The 24,882-nt window shown below is 30.8% G+C and overlaps 1 long non-coding RNA gene across 1 annotated transcript; it reads left to right on the top strand.

Annotated features, from left to right (window-relative positions):
• The first annotated feature begins 5,109 nt into the window (after window positions 1–5,109).
• Window positions 5,110–14,671, top strand: LOC145270414 (uncharacterized). The gene is made up of 2 exons (XR_013865349.1): window positions 5,110–5,414; window positions 12,215–14,671. It is a non-coding gene; the product is annotated as an uncharacterized LOC145270414 (long non-coding RNA).
• The last annotated feature ends 10,211 nt before the right edge of the window (window positions 14,672–24,882 follow it).

Here is a 24,882-nt window from a genome sequence, read left to right as displayed (position 1 = left end):
GAAGAAACCATGGCGCAGTTGGTGAGAGAACTTAATATCCCAGCAACTTATTTTTGCAAGAGTAGTGACGCCATGTTGGACCTTCTGCTACCCACCGACAAGGATGCAGAAAGGTTGTCCAGGTGCGACTTGGGGTAGAAGCACTTACGCCTCAAGATGGAATACTTGAAAATCAGACGAACTAACGTTTCCATTCTAAGCATTTCCTGTCATATAGACTCAAAACAGTTGGGCTTGTGATGGACCAATATGGGGACGTCAAAGCTGTGTAGCTGGTCCGCAGCCTCCAAGGGACTATAACATCAAAATGCATTTGGACCGACCCGACTTCCAGAAAATCCCCGGCCTGCTAAGGTGTGATACCTGGACAATGAGTGTCATCATTGAGGGTCGGCATCCACACTGTTGCCATTACCACAGCATATGGCATAGGAGTGTCTGAAAAAGAATCCACCAGAACCCCTACTGCCACAACTTCAAAACCAGCGGCTCCGGAAAGAAAATCAGATGGAGTGGCATCAGCAGCTCCTGAAAATCCAGGCAGAGCGAGCACTTAATAATAACATCACAAGGGTTGGAGCATGGTTGCAAAACAGGCAAAGAATCTTTCCAAAACGAAAGAGCAGCCCTCAGAAGTACAACGTCAGCAGGCTCCCACATGGTCGTCACGTGGCTCCTCCACCAAAAACAAAGAGCTGCAGCTGTCTATTGAAAAGAAAGATCTGCAGTCGTCATCAAAAAGGGATAATCCGATCTCCTCATCAGATTCAAAGGGGAGCAGGTTATCATCAACAATACAGCATTAGTGGTAGAATACCAGGACTGGAAGCAAGACCATAAGAAAGCAAAAAGGTCAAAGGAGCCTGTGTCCCGTTGCCCATCGCCCATGCAACTAGAGAAGACTGCCTCTACGGTTCAGCAGCACCCCCAAGCCCCAACACAGACCCCCTCTGCTGAACTGAAATTCCCACCCCTATTCGATACACCTTCAGCTGGCGCCTGTTCTCTATTTAGGAAGAGACCAGCTACAACAACCATCCCCAGAGCGGCGTCAGCCTCTCAAGTGAGGTGAGAAAAGACAAGAAAGCTCCCCTTTCTGCCAGGAGATCGAATCTGTGAAGTAGATCCTCGCCATGCAGCTGACAAGATTACCCCAAGGCAAGGGGGTCTCATCAAGCCGTTACAGAAGCTGTGGGAGGTAAACGGCGATTCGACTGTGAATCCCAGAATTTTAAGGCATTAATTTCATTAAAGAATTTGAACACATTTAGTTCATTAAAAGAATTAGGTGCTTCTACACTACTGGGACGAAATTTCGGAAATCGTAAAACTGAATTTCACATGAAAACAATGTTATCTACGTCATCCTCGTGATTTTAAGTTTATTATATATAGATCGATAAGGTAGAAAATTATTCATTAAACAAAACAGAATTTAAAGAAACCGATCGTGTATGCCGATGTAAGACACAGAAGAGTCACAAAAGAGGTAATTTTCTCCCAATAATTCTTGGAAAACTCAAAAAAAGTTTTTGGAATTTTCCAAAAGACTTGAGGAAATTTTATCTGAAACAAAAATGTAGTAGGCAAAAAAAAAAAAATGTTCTGTCAGCAACAGTACAACTTCAAAATAGTCAATATCGCCCACCTCCAGAAGAGAGGGAATTCCTGTCCGTGATAACCGTGGTAACAGAAGACACACTCCAATCGCCAGAAACACCCACACACACAATTTGCAGGACACTGCCGACTCGTCTCTAGCCTCCTGCTTTTATAGTGGCCGGGAATTATCCATTTGCATAATCACATGAGAAAGAAACGCGATTTTCCGAGAGTTGCATGGGGTAAACGCTAATAACAATACCCGGACGCCATCTTGGAACTCTTTTCCCCCCAACCGGTGACACAACAGACGTACCCGAGGTAAGCTCTTTTTCCCCTCATTTTAGTTATTGCTACTTCTGCTACAGTATCAGTGCAATATTTATTATTTTATATTATATTATAATTGTATCAGTGCAATATTTATTGTTTTATATTATATTATAATTGTATCAGTGCAATATTTATTATTATATATTATATTATAATTGTATCAGTGCAATATTTATTATTATATATTATATTATAATTGTATCAGTGCAATATTTATTATTATACATTATATTATAATTGTATCAGTGCAATATTTATTATTATATATTATATTATAATTGTATCAGTGCAATATTTATTATTATATATTATATTATAATTGTATCAGTGCAATATTTATTATTTTATATTATATTATAATTGTATCAGTGCAATATTTATTATTATACATTATATTATAATTGTATCAGTGCAATATTTATTATTATATATTATATTATAATTGTATCAGTGCAATATTTATTATTATACATTATATTATAATTGTATCAGTGCAATATTTATTATTTTATATTATATTATAATTGTATCAGTGCAATATTTATTATTACATATTATATTATAATTGTATCAGTGCAATATTTATTATTATATATTATATTATAATTGTATCAGTGCAATATTTATTATTATATATTATATTATAATTGTATCAGTGCAATATTTATTATTATACATTATATTATAATTGTATCAGTGCAATATTTATTATTATATATTATATTATAATTGTATCAGTGCAATATTTATTATTATATAGTATATTATAATTGTATCAGTGCAATATTTATTATTATATATTATATTATAATTGTATCAGTGCAATATTTATTATTATATATTATATTATAATTGTATCAGTGCAATATTTATTATTATACATTATATTATAACTGTATCAGTAGCAGTATCAGAATTTTTGTAGGAATTTTTGACACCCCTAACACGAAACTGCGAATACAATATAAAAATCTCGTAATTTCTCTGTTAAAAGTGGGTTATTTATTTTCTTTATGGATTATACTTCCAAAATAAACTATTACAGTTGTTTTAAAAGTAATAAAAATATTTTTATTTTTTTTTTAAAACAGTAATGAATTTTCCGAACTCAATATTTTTCAATTTTTAAACTCAATATTTTTAAATTTTTAAATTTTAAAAATCTATCAAAATTTTTCTATTGATTCTATTTTTACGATATTTTCAGGGTCAATGTGAAATTTTATGTTCTTTCCAATAAACCGAATATAATATTTTAGACAAACGTTTTTTTTAAATTCACGCCCCCCCATTTTCACGCCCCCCCATTTTCACGCCCCCCCCCCCATTTTGAAATGTCTATTAAAAAGTAAATAATTAATTTATGTTTAATAGGTTTATATATCACAAATTGAAGAGAAAAGGTCAATAAATAATATATTCAAATTTAAAACAAAAAAAAAATCAGTTTTTTAGAAATTTACCTGTAAAGTCCGAAGTTTAAAACCTTATTTTATAAGAACACATTTTTTCTTTTTGTCTTTTTTTTTTTTTTTTTTAATGAAACCTTGGTCCTTGCTCCTTTAATTGAAAAAAAAATTAGGGCTTGAATTACATTTTTCGAGGAGTTATAAGCTTAGAAAGATAGGGGGTCGAATAATTTACGCCTCTCATTTTGAAATGTCTATTAAAAAGTAAATAATTAATTTATGTTTAATAGGTTTATATATCACAAATTGAAGAGAAAAGGTCAATAAATAATATATTCAAATTTAAAACAAAAAAAAAATCAGTTTTTTAGAAATTTACCTGTAAAGTCCGAAGTTTAAAACCTTTTTAAAAAAAAAAAAACACATTGTTTTGTTTTGTTTTTTTTTTAAATAAAACCTTGGTCCTTACTCCTTTAATTGAAAAAAAAAATTAGGGCTTGAATTACATTTTTCGAGGAGTTATAAGCTTGGAAAGATGGGGTGGAATTATTCACTATTTTCACGAAATTTCTGACACTGCTACTGTATCAGTGCAATATTTATTATTATACATTATATTATAATTGTATCAGTGCAATATTTATTATTTTATATTATATTATAATTGTATCAGTGCAATATTTATTATTATATATTATATTATAATTGTATCAGTGCAATATTTATTATTTTTTATTATATTATAATTGTATCAGGGATCCATGGCAAATGCCTTGTATAAAGCATTTTTTGTACAGAAATAGCTTGCAGTTAAATGATAAACAGCAAAACAAAATAAAATAAATACAATAAGCAAAAGTTCAGCTAGAATTCGTTATCGTCAATTTTCTCTCTCAACTTCCAGCCCGTGTTCTCCCAACCACCTCCGCCAACAGGCATTTTATTAGAAAACTGACCCCATTCCATTTACATACTTGTGCAGTGGAAAATGAGATCTCATGAGATTCCCCGAGACTACATGGCTGCCAGCTTTAATTTCTCTCTCTTTCTCAGATGTCATTTGAAAATCGTTTACTGATGTAAAATTGCTTCGTTTCCCAGACGAAAGATCCTGTGGCAAGATTGGAGATTGAGTGAAAAAATACTCTCAATTCTTATATCGCATAAAATGAATAAAATTCCTCCTAATCACCGATATGTTACTACGCAAACAATACCAATAATATCGGTATTTCAGAAGTTAACAGTTTTGAATAAGCAGGGCAGGGCTTTCTTTCAAAAGTAAACATTATAAACATACGTTTTAAAAACAATAAACAATTTTATTTATTTTAAATAATATATACAGAAGTTATTTTTTTTAACTCTCGACAATATACTTCGGACTACTGTTCTCATCTTAAATGTTAACAGTAATTCCAAAAAAAAAATGAAATGTTCAATCTTAGAAAACAAACCTGGTTTTCGTATTTTCATTTTTTTTTTATTTAATAAATTGTATATAAAATGATTTTTACAAAATAAATATCTTCGTATATTTATTTTATATTTTAATAAATTCTATGATAAAAATATTAATTTTACAAAACAAATCGAAATAAACCTTATTGACAAATAAATTGTATTTTAAAAATTTAATTTTACAAAATAAATCTTCATATTTTTAATTTTTTTAATAAACTGTATTTTAAAAAATAAATTTTACAAAATGAATTGCAACAAACCTTAAGTATTGACAAAAATAATCTCAACTTGATAGAAAAACAATTCGACACACTTAACGAATAAACGGACATTTTTACACGAGGAACAAAATAATGATTACACCGTTTTATGATGACCTGAATCCTTTGTTGTTTAAATGATTTTACGTTTAAATCGTGTTTTTCATCTTTTAATTTTGATTCTTTTATATTTTCATATATTTTATTTCTTAATGAATTGGACACACAAAACAAAAGTTGTTTGAATTTACTAAAGAAAACAAATTTTCAGTTTTGAACACAAAAGAAAAAAAACGAATTCACCCGATTTTTAAAATTTATTTATTGAATTCCTGGAATGAAAGAGGTGAGTTTTTCTTTTACTTTTTAACAATTTAAAAATTCAATAACTTTAAAAATAATTTTACTGTAGTTTTAGTAAAAAACAAAAACAAAAAACAAACAAAACAATTTTCGTAATTTTAAAAATATTACTATTTAGTATGTTTTTGATTAAAACGACATTTAAAAAAAAAAAATCGATCTATCGACTCTATCTTAAACAAACACCAAACATCTCCTAAAATTATATTATTTAATCTGACATTTAATTTTTGTCAATTTTATTACCTATTATTTCGTATTAATGTTTTCTCCGATATTTTAAATTTTAGCATGGAAATCACGTATACAAATTTACATAAAATAAACACAGTCATTGGCCATCACCAAGTAGCACAAACTTAATATAGTAAAAAAAAATTGTTGTAAAACTTTACAATCTAACCCAGGAAAGTTTTCTCCTTAAAAACATTTTTACTTTTTTTTGCGACTACGTTTCAACAGCTTTAAAATATCCGCAACAAGAATAAAATATTTAAGTTTTTAAGGTGGGTAATCAAATATTTTTTTTAAATATCAAATATTATTTTGAATATTAACATTTCAGAAAGCTAACAACAATATTGTTACTGTACATTCCTTGGCTTTTTAGATAGGAGCAAAGTGTAGTATATGTTCTGATACTGTACTTTACCTTTTCTGACTTCAATCAGTGGAGGAGAAATCTTTCTAGATTGAGGCAATTTTTATTTTTGTTCCAATCCAGAGTGCCCTCTTTAAGGGAGATGTATTTCCTTACATTAAAAACTGACCTTCTGTCTAACTCTGCCCTCGTGGGGAGGCAAGTAAACAGGAACAACATTTTTACAGTATCTTTCGTTTAATAAATTAGTTGGTGAAATTGTCGAATAGTTAACAACACGTGAACTTTATCCTCCTTAAAAACGTAAGAAAGCCAAAACATATATTAGCCCCCCCCCTTCACTAACTGCTGCAAAAATTAGAAATTGCAACTAATTACAATGCTTGACTGGCCATGAAGTAAGTGCTCATTTATGTTTACTTTATAAAGGAAAATGGTCTCCTACTCTAATATATATATATATATATATATATATATATATATATATATATATATATATATATATATAAAGTGTGTGTGTCTGTGTACATTTCCCTACGCAATAACTCTGTCAATTTTTAGTCTAAAGACTCGAAATTTGATATACAGGGTACTGAGATTTGGGTAAATCGATGTGATCGGGTTTGGGCCAGAAATTTGGCGATAAAGAGGTCAAAGTTCAACGATTTGACCTTTGAGAACTCCTCCGACAATTTTGGGTCCAAACACTTGACATTTTAGGTATAGGTTCCTTGGACATGGATCTAACTTAATAACTTGATTTGAGCCTTCCCCCCCCCCAAATGTTAAGGGGTCATAATAAAAAAATTGACCTCTTCGGTCTTTTCCAAATTACTCAAACAATTTCTGGTCTAAATATTTGAAATTTTGCATAAAGGGTATTCAGAGATAGGGCAAGCTTTTTCATCAGTTTGGGTCGAAAATTTGTAGTTACCAATATATAAATGTATGTATGTATGCATGTATGTTTGTTTGCATGTCTGCCTTAAACTTTCAATAGAGGCGACGGATTTTACCAAGATCAGTATCGTTTTAAACTTTGACCTTTCATACGACAAATATCGAAAAATTGGCTAAAAACATTAATATCTTCCACTTCAACTAGGCACTTTTCTACAGGAGGGCTCACTTTTTTCGCCGATATTTTTAAAAGTTATTCTCTCTTTTAGATTGTCTAGCCTTAAATTTTAAAAAAATGTCGCTTCTGGTTTGGCAGTGGTTGTAACAGCATAAACGTTGGGTTTTACCCCGTTCTTTTCCTCTTTTGTGGTATGGGTTCGAGCCTGCCTTCCTACTACCACTTTTTTTTTGCTCAACATACACATACAAACACTCAGGAAACGCCGGACTGAAATCCTAGTCTAAAATATTATTTTTTAATTACTTCAGTGCGTATATTTTAAGGCTGTTAAAATATAAAGCCTCCAAATTTGAGCTGCCAAGATTTGAGCTGCCAAGATTTGAGCTGCCAATGTCAAGAGGTCAAAGTTCAAAAGATTTGACCTTTGCTGTCTCTAGCAAACTATTCAGACCATTTTTAGTCTAAACATTTGAAATTTACATGAAAAGCATTTTACTCAGTTTTAAGGCGAAAATCTCGCTGCCAAAAGGTCAAAGTTGAAAGAGTTGACCTTTACAGATTCTGCCAAACTCCTCCGCCAATTTTCAGTCTGTACACTTGAAATTTTAGATGTAGGTAACTTGGAGATTGGTCAAAATTAATAGATGATTTTCCCCTGCTGATGTCCCTAGATGAACTCTATGATTTCCAGCTAATCTTATCCATGCGTCGCACACATATTTCCTGTCCGATATTTTTAGATCTTCCGCTAAATTTGTCTATGATATTGCTTTATTATATTTTGACAGTTTTTATGGAAACTTTTTTCCTATCCAGCTCTTGTTTATCTCTTCAGTTAGACAGACAGATAGATAAATAAATAGCTACAAAGTTAGATAACCTTTGCTGTCCACTTATTCCATAACACATGGTTGTAGTTCCTAAACCAGATGGGAAGGTCAGAATATATTTCCACATCACTAAACTGAAAAAAAAAGTGAAAAACGTGAGCTGTACATCTTAGCCATGCTTGATCACATCTTGGCTCAAGTAGACAAAACAAAATTGGATACTAACAATGAGTAACAATAAGTAAAAATTAAGTAACAGCAAATTTCACTTTCAAAAAACTCTCACACACTCTCTTCATCAGCTCGTTTGAGAGATATCAATTCAATCGCCTCCTCTTCAGTATCTCATCAACCAGTGACGTCTAAAAAAACACATGCAACAGATACTTACATATGCGGTGTTATATGTATACAGGATGATGTACTCGTTCACAGCAGGAACCAACGTGAGCATGATACTGGATTGAGATCAACTCAGGAAATTAACCAATTTCTATGAAATTTTCAACATTTATTAAATAATGATCAAGGAATATAATGGACGCATTATTATTATTTACATTTTAGTGGAAATGCATTATTTCGGTTAAAAAAATACATTTACTAAATTTATGGTTTTCAGTAGTAAAAAAAAATGCATTCATTTATTTTGGATTGTTTATAAAAATAAAGCATCGTAAATTATAATATTTTTTTTAATATTTAATTTTTACAGGAACAAAAAAAGCCCCTAAAGTCCGTATTAATAAATTCCATATAACTCAAAGAAAAATCAATATCTAGGTTTTACTAGCTTTAAAACGTGTAATCGGTTCGAAAATCATAGTGTTTATTGGTATATTTGAAAATGCAAAATGGTTTTACTAACTTTAAAACGTGTAATCGGTTCGAAAATCATACAGTGTTTATTGGTATATTTGAAAATGCAAAATGGTTTTACTAGCTTTAAAACGTGTAATCGGTTCAAAAATCATACACAGTTTATTGGTATATTTGAAAATTCAAAATGGTTTTACTAACTTTAAAACGTGTAATCGGTTCGAAAATTATACAATGTTTATTGGTATATTTGAAAATGCAAAATGGTTTTACTAACTTAAAAACGTGTAATCGGTTCGAAAATCATACAATGTTTATTGGTATATTTGAAAATGCAAAATGGTTTTACTAACTTTAAAACGTGTAATCGGTTCGAAAATCATACAATGTTTATTGGTATATTTGAAAATGCAAAATGGTGTTACTAATTATAAAATGTGTAATCGGTTCGAACATCATACAGTGTTTATTGGTATATTTGAAAATGCAAAATGGTTTTACTAATTTTAAAACGTCCAATCGGTTCGAAAATCATACAATGTTTACTGGTATATTTGAAAACGCAAAATGGTTTTACTAACTTTAAAACGTGTAATCGGTTCGAAAATCATAGTGTTTATTGGTATATTTGAAAATGCAAAATGGTTTTACTAACTTTAAAACGTGTAATCGGTTCGAAAATCATACAGTGTTTATTGGTATATTTGAAAATGCAACATGGTTTTACTAACTTTAAAACGTGTAATCGGTTCGAAAATCATACAGTGTTTATTGGTATATTTGAAAATGCAAAATGGTTTTACTAACTTTAAAACGTGTAATCGGTTCGAAAATCATATAGTGTTTATTGGTATATTTGAAAATGCAACATGGTTTTACTAACTTTAACACGTGTAATCGGTTTAAAAATCATACAGTGTTTATTGGTATATTTGAAAATGCAAAATGGTTTTACTAACTTTAAAACATGTAATCGGTTCGAAAATCATACAGTGTTTATTGGTATATTTGAAAATGCAAAATGGTTTTACTAACTTAAACGTGTAATCGGTTCGAAAATCATACAGTGTTTATTGGTATATTAGAAAATGCAAAATGGTATTACTAACTTTAAAACGTGTAATCGGTTCGAAAATCATACAGTGTTTATTGGTATATTTGAAAATGCAAAATGGTTTTACTAATTTTAAAACGTGTAATCGGTTCGAAAATCATACAGTGTTTATTGGTATATTTGAAAATGCAAAATGGTTTTACTAGCTTTAAAACGTGTAATCGGTTCAAAAATCATACACAGTTTATTGGTATATTTGAAAATTCAAAATGGTTTTACTAACTTTAAAACGTGTAATCGGTTCGAAAATCATACAATGTTTATTGGTATATTTGAAAATGCAAAATGGTTTTACTAACTTTAAAACGTGTAATCGGTTCGAAAATCATACAGTGTTTATCGGTATATTTGAAAATGCAAAATGGTGTTACTAATTATAAAATGTGTAATCGGTTCGAAAATCATACAGTGTTTATTGGTATATTTGAAAATGCAAAATGGTTTTACTAATTTTAAAACGTCCAATCGGTTCGAAAATCATACAATGTTTACTGGTATATTTGAAAACGCAAAATGGTTTTACTAGCTTTAAAACATATAATCGGTTCAAAAATCATACAGTGTTTATTGGTATATTTGAAAATGCAAAAGGGTTTTACTAACTTTAAAACATGTAATCGGTTCGAAAATCATACAGTGCTTATTGGTATATTTGAAAATGCAAAATGGTTTTACTAACTTAAACATGTAATCGGTTCGAAAATCATACAGTGTTTATTGGTATATTTGAAAATGCAAAATGGTTTTACTAACTTAAACGTGTAATCGGTTCGAAAATCATACAGTGTTTATTGGTATATTAGAAAATGCAAAATGGTTTTACTAACTTTAAAACGTGTAATCGGTTCGAAAATCATACAGTGTTTATTGGTATATTTGAAAATGCAAAATGGTTTTACTAATTTTAAAACGTGTAAAAGGTTCGAAAATCATACAGTGTTTATTGGTATATTTGAAAATGCAAAATGGTTTTACTAGCTTTAAAACGTGTAATCGGTTCAAAAATCATACACAGTTTATTGGTATATTTGAAAATTCAAAATGGTTTTACTAACTTTAAAACGTGTAATCGGTTCGGAAATCATACAATGTTTATTGGTATATTTGAAAATGCAAAATGGTTTTACTAACTTTAAAACGTGTAATCGGTTCAAAAATCATACAGTGTTTATTGGTATATTTGAAAATTCAAAATGGTTTTACTAACTTTAAAACGTGTAATCGGTTCGAAAATCATACAGTGTTTATTGGTATATTTGAAAATGCAAAATGGTTTTACTAACTTTAAAACGTGTAATCGGTTCGAAAATCATACAGTGTTTATTGGTATATTTGAAAATGCAAAATGGTTTTACTAACTTTAAAACGTGTAATCGGTTCCAAAATCATACAGTGTTTATTGGTATATTTGAAAATGCAAAATGGTTTTACTAACTTTAAAACGTGTAATCGGTTCGAAAATCATACAGTGTTTATTGGTATATTTGAAAATGCAAAATGGTTTTGTGCTCACTGTTGAATACGGTAAGTTTGGAAAAATGAGTTGAAACTAAATAACTATACAAAATACTGTTAGAAACGCACCGAATATATGTCCTCCTATGTCAAGGTAACATACATTGAGTTTCTAACAGTATTTTGTATAATTATTTTTATCATTTTCAAATATATGGATAAGCACTATGATTGTTAAACCGATTACACGTTTTAAAGCGAGTAACACCACTAAAAACTTTATATATACAATTAATCTTTTATTTTAGTAAATATAATTAAAAAATTTTCCTTAGCCAAATATAATAAAAATCTGTACTTTAGGAAATGTAATCATTTTTTTTACTTAACCAAATATAATGAAGTTTTTATTTACTTGGCAAATATAATTTAAATTTTTTACTTTCGAAAATATAATTAAACTTTTTACCTAACCAAACATAATTAATTTTTTTTTACTTTTTTACAAGTATAATAAAAATTTTGCTTTAGCAAATATAATTTAAAAAATTTACTTTAGAACTAGTCAGACATATTTGTCTTTGAAAAGATTCTCTAAAGAAAACTTTCTAGAGAAAAAGGAGTATGCTTTCAACACTTGCGGCCGAAATATTGTGCTAAAAGCACTCAAGATGAGAATTATAGTCCGATTAATCAAAATAACACAAGCATTCACATCTCATCTCAAATATTCAGAATTGTAAATTCATTTTGTTTACAAACAAACATTACATTAAGAAATAGTAATTATATTTTGTTTACAAAAAAATATTACATGAACAAGTACTAATTATATTTTGTTTTTCAACAATAATGATGTTTGAACATTCTTTATTATTTGCAGAGCCACCCTCAAACCCAGGGTTCAAATTCCTGTAATGCAGAATCAACCGCTTTTCGTTAGTAGAGAAAAAGTATCATGCTTTCAACACCTGAAGAAGGCGACAGGATGCAGCGACCGAAAGGTTGTGCTAATAACACATAGATAAGAATAATAGTTCGATTAATCAAAATAACACAAACATTCACAACTCATCTCCAAAATTCAGAATGTTTAATTCATTTTGTTTACAAAGAAATATTACCTGAAGAAGTACCAATTTGTTTTTTTAGAATAACTGATTCGTTGACATTTTATAAGAATATGTTAAAAAATTAAATAATACCGCATGAAATCTATTTCATATATTTATTTTATATTTTCAGAGTTTGCAGCAATCAACAGAAATCAATTATTTGATTAGAATGGATCTTCATTTTCCGTTTATTATATGAGAAACTCATAACATATTTGGAAATGTCCACATATGAATTTCGTGAAAATATCAGAAAGCAAAGAAAATGTCCACATATAAAATTCATGAAATACTGAGAAATCATAGACTTGTGAAACATGTGACATCAAATTTGATGCAAAGGAGTTAAAAACATTGTTCTTGTTATGTGTATGAATTCTTTTACATATAACTGTTATTGTTACGTGTATGAATTCTTTTACATATAACTGTTATTGTTACGTGTATGAATTCTTTTACATATAGCATTACCATCAATGTAAAAATACATGGAAAATTAAAAAAAGGCAAAAAGTTCTACACCAATAATGTTAAAGAAAAATACAAATTTTCTTTCGTATCTTAACAGAATAAATATCCGCTAAACATTGTTCTTGTTACGTGTATGCATTCTTTAATAAATAAATATAAATACCAAAAAAATATCCTACATCTATAATATTAAAACAAAATACAATATTTAGTATCTTAACAGAATAAATATCTGTTAAAACTAAAATCAGTACAAATTAGAGTTGATAAAATGAAAACATATTTTCCTAAAAAAAGGTGAAAAAATGTAAATGTTAAAGAGTTTTTGTTTTTGCAAAATAAACTAAAAATTTTAAATGCATGGAAAATAATTATGCAAAAAATCATAAGTTTATAATAAAAGAAAACTTGAAGTGTAAGGGGAAACAAGAAAAATATTTTTGTAAAAATCTGGTGTGTCAAAGATGAAACAAACAAATATTTCTGTAAAAACGGTTAAGTAAAATAAAAACAAAAGGAAAATAAAAACAAAAATTCTTTATATAAATATAGATTGTTCTTATTAGTGAAAAGTCATTTTTATTGTGGAACATGCGAACAAATACAGGAGACAAACCACATTCTTGTGAAGTATGTGGTTCTTCTTTTGCACGGAAGTCACATTTGTTAAATCACATACGAACTCATACTGGAGACAAACCATATTCTTGTGAAGTATGTGGATCTTGTTTTGCAAATAAGTCAACTTTGTTGTATCATATAAAAACGCATACGGGAGAAAAACCACATTCTTGCGAAGTATGTGGTTTTTCTTTTGCGCGGAAGTCATCTTTGTTAAATCATATACGAACACATACAGGAGACAAACCACATTCTTGTGAAATATGTGGTTCTTCTTTTACACGAAAGTCAACTTTGTTAAATCATGTACAAAAGCATACAGGAGACAAACCACATTCTTGTGAAGTATGTGGTTCTTCTTTTACACAGAAGGAAAATTTGTTGCGACATATGTTTACACATACAGGAGACAAACCACATTCTTGTGAAGTATGTGGTTCTTCTTTTGCAGAAAAGTCAAATTTGATGCGACATATAAAAACGCATACAGGAGACAAACCAAATTGTTGTGAAGTATGTGGTTCATCGTTTCCACGTAAGTCATATTTGTTGCAACATATGCGAACACATACAGGAGACAAACCACATTCTTGTGAAGTATGTGGTTCTTCTTTTGCATGGAAGTCATCTTTGTTGCAACATATGTTTACACATACAGGAGACAAACCACATTCTTGTGAAGTATGTAGTTCTTCTTTTACACGGAAGTCAAGTTTGGTGCGACATATGCGAACACATATTCTTGTGTAGAATGTTCTTTTTTTACAGACGGCAAATATGTTGCAACATATGCAAACACATATGGGAGACAAATCACATTTATACAAAAGTTTACTTTAATTAATCATATTCGTATACATACGGAAGACAAACGTGTATGAAGTGCAGAAGACAAACGTGCTGGACTTATAACGATTTTCCCCCAGATTAGAATCACAATAGAATTTTCATTTTCTTGGAATAACTATGTTCAATATTAGACTTATAATATAATTTACATTTTCTTAGATACAATACTTTCAGTATTAACTTTCATAATCCAGAGATATAAATATTTAATTACTGTAACGTATCATTTACTGTTTAAACGATGATATTCAATAAAGTATAATATATTATGTTTTTGCAACCAATTTACATCTAATTTCATATATTTGCACTACAAGCTAATCAACGAATATAAAGTTATCAAGTAATTAATCAGTATGTATGTGTCTACCATTTTTAAAACGAGCAATAATTTTCCTATGTTGTTCTTGGTTAATCATTTGTTTTACCAGGTTTCCAGTTTTTGTACTCGATAAATGCACTAGAGTTAGGTCCAGAATTACATGTGAAGATAATTTGATGATAAAATATATATCACGAATGAGATATATTAAAATAATAAAATGAATAAAAAGATAATAAATTACATGTTAAGATAATTTGATGATAAAATATGTATCACGAATGAGATATATTACAATAAAAAAATGAATAAAAAGATAATGAATTACATGTTAAGATAATTTGATGATAAAATATATATCACGAATGAGATATATTACAATAAAAAAATGAATAAAAAGATAATGAATTACATGTTAAGATAATTTGATGATAAAATATATATCACGAATGAGAAATATTACAATAACAAAACGAATAAAAAGATAATGAATTACATGTTAAGATAATTTGATGATAAAATATATATCACGAATGAGAAATATTACAATAACAAAACGAATAAAAAGATAATGAATTACATGTTAAGATAATTTGATGATAAAATATATATCACGAATGAGAAATATTACAATAATAAAACAAACAAAAAGATAATGAATTACATGTTAAGATAATTTGATGATAAAATATATATCACGAATGAGAAATATTACAATAACAAAACGAATAAAAAGATAATGAATTACATGTTAAGATAATTTGATGATAAAATATATATCACGAATGAGATATATTACAATAACAAAACGAATAAAAAGATAATAAATTACATGTTAAGATAATTTGATGATAAAATATATATCACGAATGAGATATATTACAATAACAAAACGAATAAAAAGATAATAAATTACATGTTAAGATAATTTGATGATAAAATATATATCACGAATGAGATATATTACAATAATAAAACCAATAAAAAGATAATGAATTACATGTTAAGATAATTTGATGATAAAATATATATCACGAATGAAATATATTACAATAATAAAACAAATAAAAAGATAATAAATTACATGTAAAGATAATTTGATGATAAAATATATATCACGAATGAAATATATTACAATAATAAAACAAATAAAAAGATAATAAATTACATGTTAAGATAATTTGATGATAAAATATATATCACGAATGAGATATATTACAATAATAAAACGAATAAAAAGATGATAAATTACATGTTAAGATAATTTGATGATAAAATATATATCACGAATGAAATATATTACAATAATAAAACGAATAAAAAGATAATAAATTACATGTTAAGATAATTTGATGATAAAGTGTTTCTAGTTAAGTACAGCAAAATACAAAAAAATTCGTCTTTTCTATCCAAACAAGTTGAGTTTTATATCTCTTTAAAAATATAACAAACAAACAAACAAACATAATAACAATATTTTAATATTTAAAAATATAACAAACAAACGAAAAAAATGACAATATTATAATATTTAAAAATATAACAAACAAACAAAAATAATGACAACATTTTAATATTTAAAAATATAACAAACAAACAAAAATAAGGACAATATTTTAATATTTAAAAATATAACAAACAAACAAAAATAAGGACAATATTTTAATATTTAAAAATATAACAATCAAACAAAAATAAGGACAATATTTTAATATTTCAATATATAACAAACAAACAAACATAATGACAACATTTTAATATTTAAAAATATAACAAACAAACAAAAATAATGACAACATTTTAATATTTCAAAATATAACAGACAAACAAAAACAATAACAATATTTTAATATTTATAAATATAACAAACAAACAAAAATAAGGACAATATTTAAATATTTAAAAATATAACAAACAAACAAAAATAATGACAATATTTTAATATTTAAAAATATAACAAAAAAAAATAATGACAACATTTTAATATTTAAAAATATAACAAACAAACAAAAATAATGACAACATTTTAATATTTAAAAATATAACAAACAAGCAAAAATAAGGACAATATTTTAATATTTAAAAATATAACAAACTAACAAAAATAATGACAATATTTTAATATTTCAAAATATAACAAGCAAACAAAAATAATGTCAACATTTGAATATTTAAAAATATAACAAACAAAGAAAAATAATGACAATATTTTAATATTTAAAAATATAACAAACAAACAAAAATAATGACAATATATTAATATTTAAAAATATAACAAACTAACAAAAATAATGACAATATTTTAATATTTAAAAATATAAATAAAGAAACAAAAATGACAATATTTTAATATTTAAAAATATAACAAACTAACAAAAATAATGACAATATTTTAATATTTCAAAATATAACAAACAAACAAAAATAATGACAATATTTTAATATTTAAAACTATAACAATCAAACAAAAATAATGACAATATTTTAATATTTAAAACTATAACAAACAAACAAAAATAATGACAACATTTTAATATTTAAAACTATAACAAACAAACAAAAATAATGACAATATTTTAATATTTAAAAATATAACAAACTAACAAAATTAATTACAATATTTTGATTTTTAAAAATATAACAAACTAACAAAAATAATGACAACATTTTAATATTTAAAACTATAACAAACAAACAAAAATAATGACAATATTTTAATATTTAAAAATATAACAAACTAACAAAAATAATGACAACATTTTAATATTTAAAAATATAACAAACAAAGAAATATAATGACAATATTTTAATATTTAAAAATATAACAAACAAACAAAAATAATGACAACATTTTAATATTTAAAAATATAACAAACAACCAAAAATAAGGACAATATTTTAATATTTAAAAATATAACAAACTTACAAAAATAATGACAATATTTTAATATTTAAAAATATAACAAGCAAACAAATATAATGACAACATTTTAATATTTAAAAATATAACAAACAAACAAAAATAATGACAATATTTTAATATTTAAAAATATAACAAACAAACAAAAATAATGAAAATGTTTTAATATTTAAAAATATAACAAACAAAGAGAAATAATGACAATATTTTAATATTTAAAAATATAACAAACAAACAAAAATAATGACAATATTTTAATATTTAAAAATATAACAAACAAACAAAAATAATGACAATATTTTAATATTTAAAAATATAACAAAGAAACAAAAATGACAATATTTTAATATTTAAAAATATAACAAACTAACAAAAATAATGACAATATTTTAATATTTCAAAATATAACAAACAAAAATAATAATATTTTAATATTTAAAAATATAACAAATGACAATATTTTAATATTTAAAAATATAACAAACAAACAAAAATAATGACAATATTTTAATATTTAAAAATATAACAAACAAACAAAAATAATGACAATATTTAAATATTTAAAAATATAACAAACAAACAAAAATAATCACAACATTTTAATATTTAAAAATATAACAAACAAACAAAAATAAGGACAATATTTTAATATTTAAAAATATAACAAACTAACAAAAATAAGGACAATATTTTAATTTTTAAAAATATAACAAATAAACAAAAATAATGACAACATTTTAATATTTAAAACTATAACAAACAAACAAAAATAATGACAATATTTTAATATTTAAAAATATAACAAACAAGGGTTTCAAACAGCAATGCAGTGGCTACATATGTATATATGACGAAATATTTTCATTGAAAATTCAAATAAATAGTTCAATAAATAAAATAATAAAAAGCTTCATTATTGGCAAAAAAACGATGTCTAGTTCCAGTGTTTAGTCTTTCATTTCTTAACTTTATTTTACATTTCTGTAAAATAAAGTTAAGAAAAAAAATGAGCTTACGATTATCTTGAAGCCAAATTTATTTTTTTTTTTTTTAGTTTCTGAAAGAAATTTATTCTACCCGAATAAAAAAATAACTGTTTCAACAATAATCAAAAAAATTCACCAACAACGGATCAGTTCAAGATGAAGTTGCACAGATGCTGGTCAACTGAATTTTCGACCGTCTAACATCGCTTGGTATGCAAGGGCAGGTCGCTATCTTCCTCGCTCATGTCCTTTATTTTTTGATAGGTCACTGTGAAGGTACACAATTTCTCCGACATTCACCTCAATACAAGGCCTACGTGAGCAGTTGGGAGCTTTAGACTTTAGCTTACTGTAAACATGGTTGGCCTTCTGCCTACGATGCTGCTCTTCTATAAGATCCATATCATTGAAGTGGATGCGTTTATTGGTAAACTAGTCCCTGTGATACAAGATTTCTCTGGGGGACAATCAAAATGATCCAAACTTACAGTTTTACGTGCAACATGCTACAGAGAGTGAGAGTGTAGAGACCTCCGAACCAGCTGGGTCCAACTTGAGGAACTCTCGCTGGACATCTTGGACAGCCTTTTCCGTAACAGGTTTACGATTGACGTTTTTAGGGTTACCTATCTCTATTGAGATATAGTGAGTGAGCAGAACCCCATCATATTTCAGGGATTTTAAGCTGTGGGCTGAGTCTTTCATTACTAATCGTCTCATGGATGGCGGCCTTGATATGCAAGGGCAGGCGATCTTCTTCATCACTGTCATCTGGATGTTCAAGACTAATCCTCGGACTGATACACGGATGAGAAGGGACCCTGAAGCAATCATCTTTGTGGACTTAACTCGGAGCCAGCAAACTTTCGAATGTACACCCACTCATCTTGCTTGGATGAAACTAAGTATTGCTCACGTCCTTTATTTTTTTATAGGTCACTGTGAAGGTACACAATTTCTCAGACATTCACCTCCATACAAGATGGGCAGTTGGGAGCTTTAAACCTCTCACTGTAAACATGGTTAGCCTTGCATATACGATGTGGCTCTTCTATAAGATCCATATCATTGAAGTGGATGCGTTTATTGGTAAACTGGTCGATGTGATACAGAATTTCTCTAGGGGACAATCCGAGTGATCCAAACCTACAGTTCAACGTCCAACATGCTACAGAGAGCGAGAGTTGGACAGCCTTTTCCGCAACAGGGTTACGATTGACGTTTTTAGGGTTACCTATCTCTATTGAGATATGGTGAGTGAGCAGAAACCCAGCATTTTTAAGGCATTTGAAGCTGGGGGATTAATGATGGGTCTGATGAGCAAACAGGTCTTTAGAATTAGCCTCCCGCAGTGTGTCCTTTCACTCATTTGGAATAAGGAGTGGCATGGTGTAAGAGCTGGCGTAAGACAAAGATTAGTTGTCTATTTCTTTAATAGTATCAACAGCAAACCTAAGACCGAGTGCATTCGGGGGGGGGGAGTCTTCACAGGACTGAGGAAAAGCTATGAGTGGGGAGCTGCTCAATGAAGTACACTGGTGACATGAGGGTACAATTTTGTTCACGTCCTCAGCCAGGTCCAAGGCATAGAAATATCGGCTCATTACCCATTGCATCTGATGTTTGGTATGGTGTCCCAGCTTAATATGTAGTGCCGTCAGTAAAGTATGTAGGGCATGTCGTAGCTTAATATGTAGTGTCGTCAGTAAAGTATGTAGGACATGTCGTAGCTTAATATGTAGTGTCGTCAGTAAAGTATGTAGGGCATGTCGTAGCTTAATATGTAGTGTCGTCAGTAAAGTATGTAGGACATGTCGTAGCTTAATATGTAGTGTCGTCAGTAAAGTATGTAGGATATGTCGTAGCTTAATATGTAGTGTCGTCAGTAAAGTATGTAGGACATGTCGTAGGACAATAATTGCATCCCATTGTAGGAGAAGAGGGTCCTTTCGACAAACAACTACAAGACTATCCTGGGCTAATGTGGCAATTTGAAGATATCTTTTCACATCCCGAATGCAATTAATTCACTTTGATGGGCGAGTTCCCTGCATCAGGTGTGCCCATGTTTATCTGAGGTCTGAGCACTCATTTTGAATTTCTTTCCATGCTAGACGGCTGGTATACAGGAGGTTTGATGATCCCTTGATTATCTCCACAAGGAAAGTACTAAGCACAGCGACCTCCCCCTGCACCCGTAAGAAGGAGTAGACCTGACATATTGAGTGCCTGCACTCAGGAGAATTACGGCTTGCAAAGTCAGCAGGCAAGTTCCCTCTGCCCGCAAGATGTTGGATGGAAGCCTGAAAACAGCAAACAGTTGACAGGAACAACATTAATCTTAGACTGGTTGAGAATTGGCCTCGACAGAGCTTTTCATAGGCCTGAACACAGGGTTTGCTATCGGTGAGGACAGCGGGATGATGTTTTGACTGAATCAGATATGGGCCAAAATGTTTGATCACTGCAGCAATAACCAACGCCTCAACTTCACATGGCAACCACGTGGGTTGATTGCCATGCCACGTGGGTTGATTGCCATGTAGTCTTGTAGAAAAATGACCACAGAGCAGCAGTTTCCCTCCTCTGTCTGCGTACATCAGGCCACCAATACTGCACTGTCTGATAGAACCATCATTCACAATCCGCAACATTTTCTCTCTCAAGGTTTCTGCCCTTGGTAGACTGGAAGAAAATCAAACAGAAATTACAACAAGCTCACCTTAAGACTTCAACGTAAACTTTATTAAAGTAAAAAAGGTCCATGTTGCAAAAGATGTCATCTTCATCTATCTTCCTCTATGGGCGAGTAACGTCCCCGAAGGGAATAATAGTTCGTCTTCAATAAATGCGCAGGTTGAAGTGTTGTGACTTCCAAGATGGATACTGCTAGTTGGGCATCCACGAGGTGTCCTTCAAGTCAGTCCAATGGCGGACAAGCAGGTCAAACCGTAGACCTTAATTTCATCTTGACAGATATCAAATTGGCAGGATCGCGTACATGAACGGTTTTTGCCGAAGTCAGGTGCTTCTGAACAGCGAAGAATGCCTCACGTAAATTGTCAGACCAGTTTACAGCATCCTGTGACTCTTTCCCTGCAGTGGCTTCATCTAAAGAAAGTGGGAAAAATTAGGAATGGCACGGTTTAAGACCTTGTATGTTCCTATGAATGATCGTAGACCCTTTTTGTTACCACTTATCAAGGCCCGGAAGCCACTCATGCATAAGGGTTATTGTAAGTACATTACGTTAGTGTGGATATTTTAGAGTGTCTACTTAAGGGGGCGGTTCATCAGGAATTTGTTTACGTTGAACTTGAACACATCCAAGTTGTAGTCAGGAGGGAAGCAGGCAGGCGGAACAGAGTTCCACAAGCGTGCAGTTCTAAGAAAGAAGCTTTGTTCATGGAATCTTCGTTTTGATTTAGGCATAGATAAAGAGTGAGGAAAGTTTTTGACAGTGGATTCAGCTAGACGGGTGTTTTTTGTAAAAGATTGGCGAGGGGGGGACCAGAGATTGGAATTCAGACGAGCACCTGCCATGGAAATAATGCTAAAACAAAGATAGGCTCGCAACGTCTCTTCTGTGGGAGAGAGGTTGCAGGGAAGAGAAAAGGGCATCCCCCACTAAGCCACGAAGTCTATTTTGTACTTGGGAGGCTGACAGGAGCTAAGTGTAGTGATAGGGTGAGGCCCAGATGGCAAGGATCCCTCTGACCATATCCATCCAAGGATGGTTGTTTGCTTAGGACATTTTATGGTTCTGCTGGCAGATAATCTTAAATTGGCAGAAGATAGAGTTGCGAGGACTCTACGCCAAACTGATAATAGGTCCTCAATGCTGTTCTCTCTGCAGTAAAGATCATCAGTAAGCTCTGCCACACATCCCTTCACCTAAGACTCTACACACTTGTTCCTCCAGAGCTGTTTCTTATCCTGGCATACCCATTGCGCATTTTATATAGACACGCATGCCTCTGAAAGGGGTCACAGCACCACAATATTTCATGGATTCCTGTGCCAAGGGGACCTGATAGAGGGCGCTAGTGAGGTCGGTTTTGATAATTTATCGCCGCTGACCTATCTTCCTTAGAGTTGAGTCAATGTTCGCATATCGACAAGGCTGGAAAATGCAGTAACTAGGCGATGTCCTCCACTAAGCTTTTTGACAAGGAAGGACGGGCTTGCATACTCTCCTGCTACTCCCATATTTTCTGGACGAGAAAACATACCAATGTATTCTTACTCGTCGAACTTAAGCTGCAGTTCTCAGAGTCTGTTTTCATTGTATAGGGAAAGTCGGCCTCAAAGCTAGGGTGGCTGAGTAGGACCCATGTTAATGGAAGCCTTGAAGTAACTAAATAGGCCGCCATACCTCTCTGAAAACTTCATAAAACTCGGAATTAAGCTGTTGAAATTTTAGCTTCTCTGCAGAGGTTAACATGTCATCTGGGTCGATGACCACACAGGAAGAGATGTTGTCATGGTGATTGCTTGAAGTTGGTTAGGTACTCGGCATGCCAGATGTTGTTGTTGGAAAGAACGCAGATATAGCCTGACAAACGTGTTGTGACCTACGTATTTGTTGTGGTTCACTGGTGTTGTTGACAAGACACATTTTCCTCCTACACTTCTTGTGATTATGAATAGTGGCCAAGGTTTAACTGGTACTATGCGGCCTGAATCCCACCGAGGTTCAATGGCAAGTTCGTCAACCTCATCAGTAGGCATGGAGAGTTCCAAGTACTGTGGTTTGTTGTAAGACATGAGCATGTCTTGTGTCGGGAGGGGATGTAATAGTCATACCTGAATTGTGTGTCGCCAATCCATATCTGAAACAGGTCATTACTGCGCATGAATGGGACACCACTAAGTATCTCGGTGTCAAGATCTTCAAGAATCAAGCCTTCAAAGAAGCACATTGTGTTCCCTCTCTTCAGACTAAGCCTGGTCTCTCCAACCACATTGAGAGGAGAGGATCCGTCGGCTTGTTTGGCTAACTGGGAAGTTTTTGTGATTTTAGCGCAGAGGCTCTTGGCTGTTGAGTGTCGAATAATATTCCCTGTGGCACCACTGTCCACAACGATCCATATCGGATGATGATTTGAGAACATGTCGATGTAGGGGGATTGTTCATTTTTCACTCGTCATGAGGTTGTCATATTTTCATTGTCTATGTGTACATTGCTTAAGAGTCTCTGGACAATTGGGCTCCTCATCGTCGAAGATGTGAAGGATCTGACCAGCTTTAGTCATACATCTATGGTCTGATTCAAGAAGGTAGATGCATTCACTCAAAAAATGGTTTGTGTTGGGTCTCTTAGCTTGACTACACAGTTGACAAGTCTTCTTTGGTTGAGGCTTCCTAGTATGTCGAAGTGGAGTAGAAAATTCCGGTTCACAGACGCTTCATTTCCCAACTCTTCAAGTAGAGAATCCAATGCCAGGGAAATCTCTGGATTGATTGATGCCAATGTGCGTGAACTCAACTCCATCCCATAACGTTGCTTGACTAATTTAGGGAGGGACGGATGAAGTAGGTGCAACCAAGTGAGGACTATTAGATAGTCTAATGTAGAGGTGACTTCTTCGTCTTGTGTGGAAACACTGTCATGATGTCATAGATTGGTATCAATACGTAGGAAGGAGTCGTCAATGAAGGCTGCAAGTCTCTGAAATAAAACTTCTGGGAATCAAAGTTCAGAAAGTGAGAGCCACTAGTCTGAAAGCCATAATGCTGTCTTATGGCTTTCCAAAATTTGTTAATCATGTTGAGTTCTTAACAATGGCACTCTGCGATATGCTGGGGCAGTAATTTGCCACTTATCCCAACATCATCCCCACAATATTATTTGTTGGATAACGATGAATCTGTTGACTCCAGGTATTTCCATACCATCATTTGTGAAGCCCTTGTGTGGATGAGCACGTGATTTCTTTTCCCAGATTGTGTCAAGGAATGGCGCTGGCGCATAGTTGCCATCGAGAGACAGACAATATACGAGGTTATTTCTCCACGTCTCAAAGGAAGAGATAGTCTCATTATTTCACAGGCACAACTGCTTAGGGATGCGTGCAGACATACTGAGTGAGATAAACTTGAACAACTGGTATATATGGATAAGAGACCCTTCAATAATCCGGCCTCGTCAAGTTAATTCCTTCAGGCGGTCGCCCAATTAGTTGGTGGGCAATATACTCCTTATTCAGAAAAAAATCCATTTTGTTTTTACTCATTCAGAATAGCGAATGAGGATAAATAAACTG

Source organism: Euprymna scolopes, chromosome 46 (assembly GCF_053919585.1).
Source record: "Euprymna scolopes isolate OS-2025 chromosome 46, ASM5391958v1, whole genome shotgun sequence".
In the NCBI taxonomy this organism is placed as follows: domain Eukaryota; kingdom Metazoa; phylum Mollusca; class Cephalopoda; order Sepiida; family Sepiolidae; genus Euprymna; species Euprymna scolopes.
This window is presented reverse-complemented; position numbering and strand designations above follow the sequence as displayed.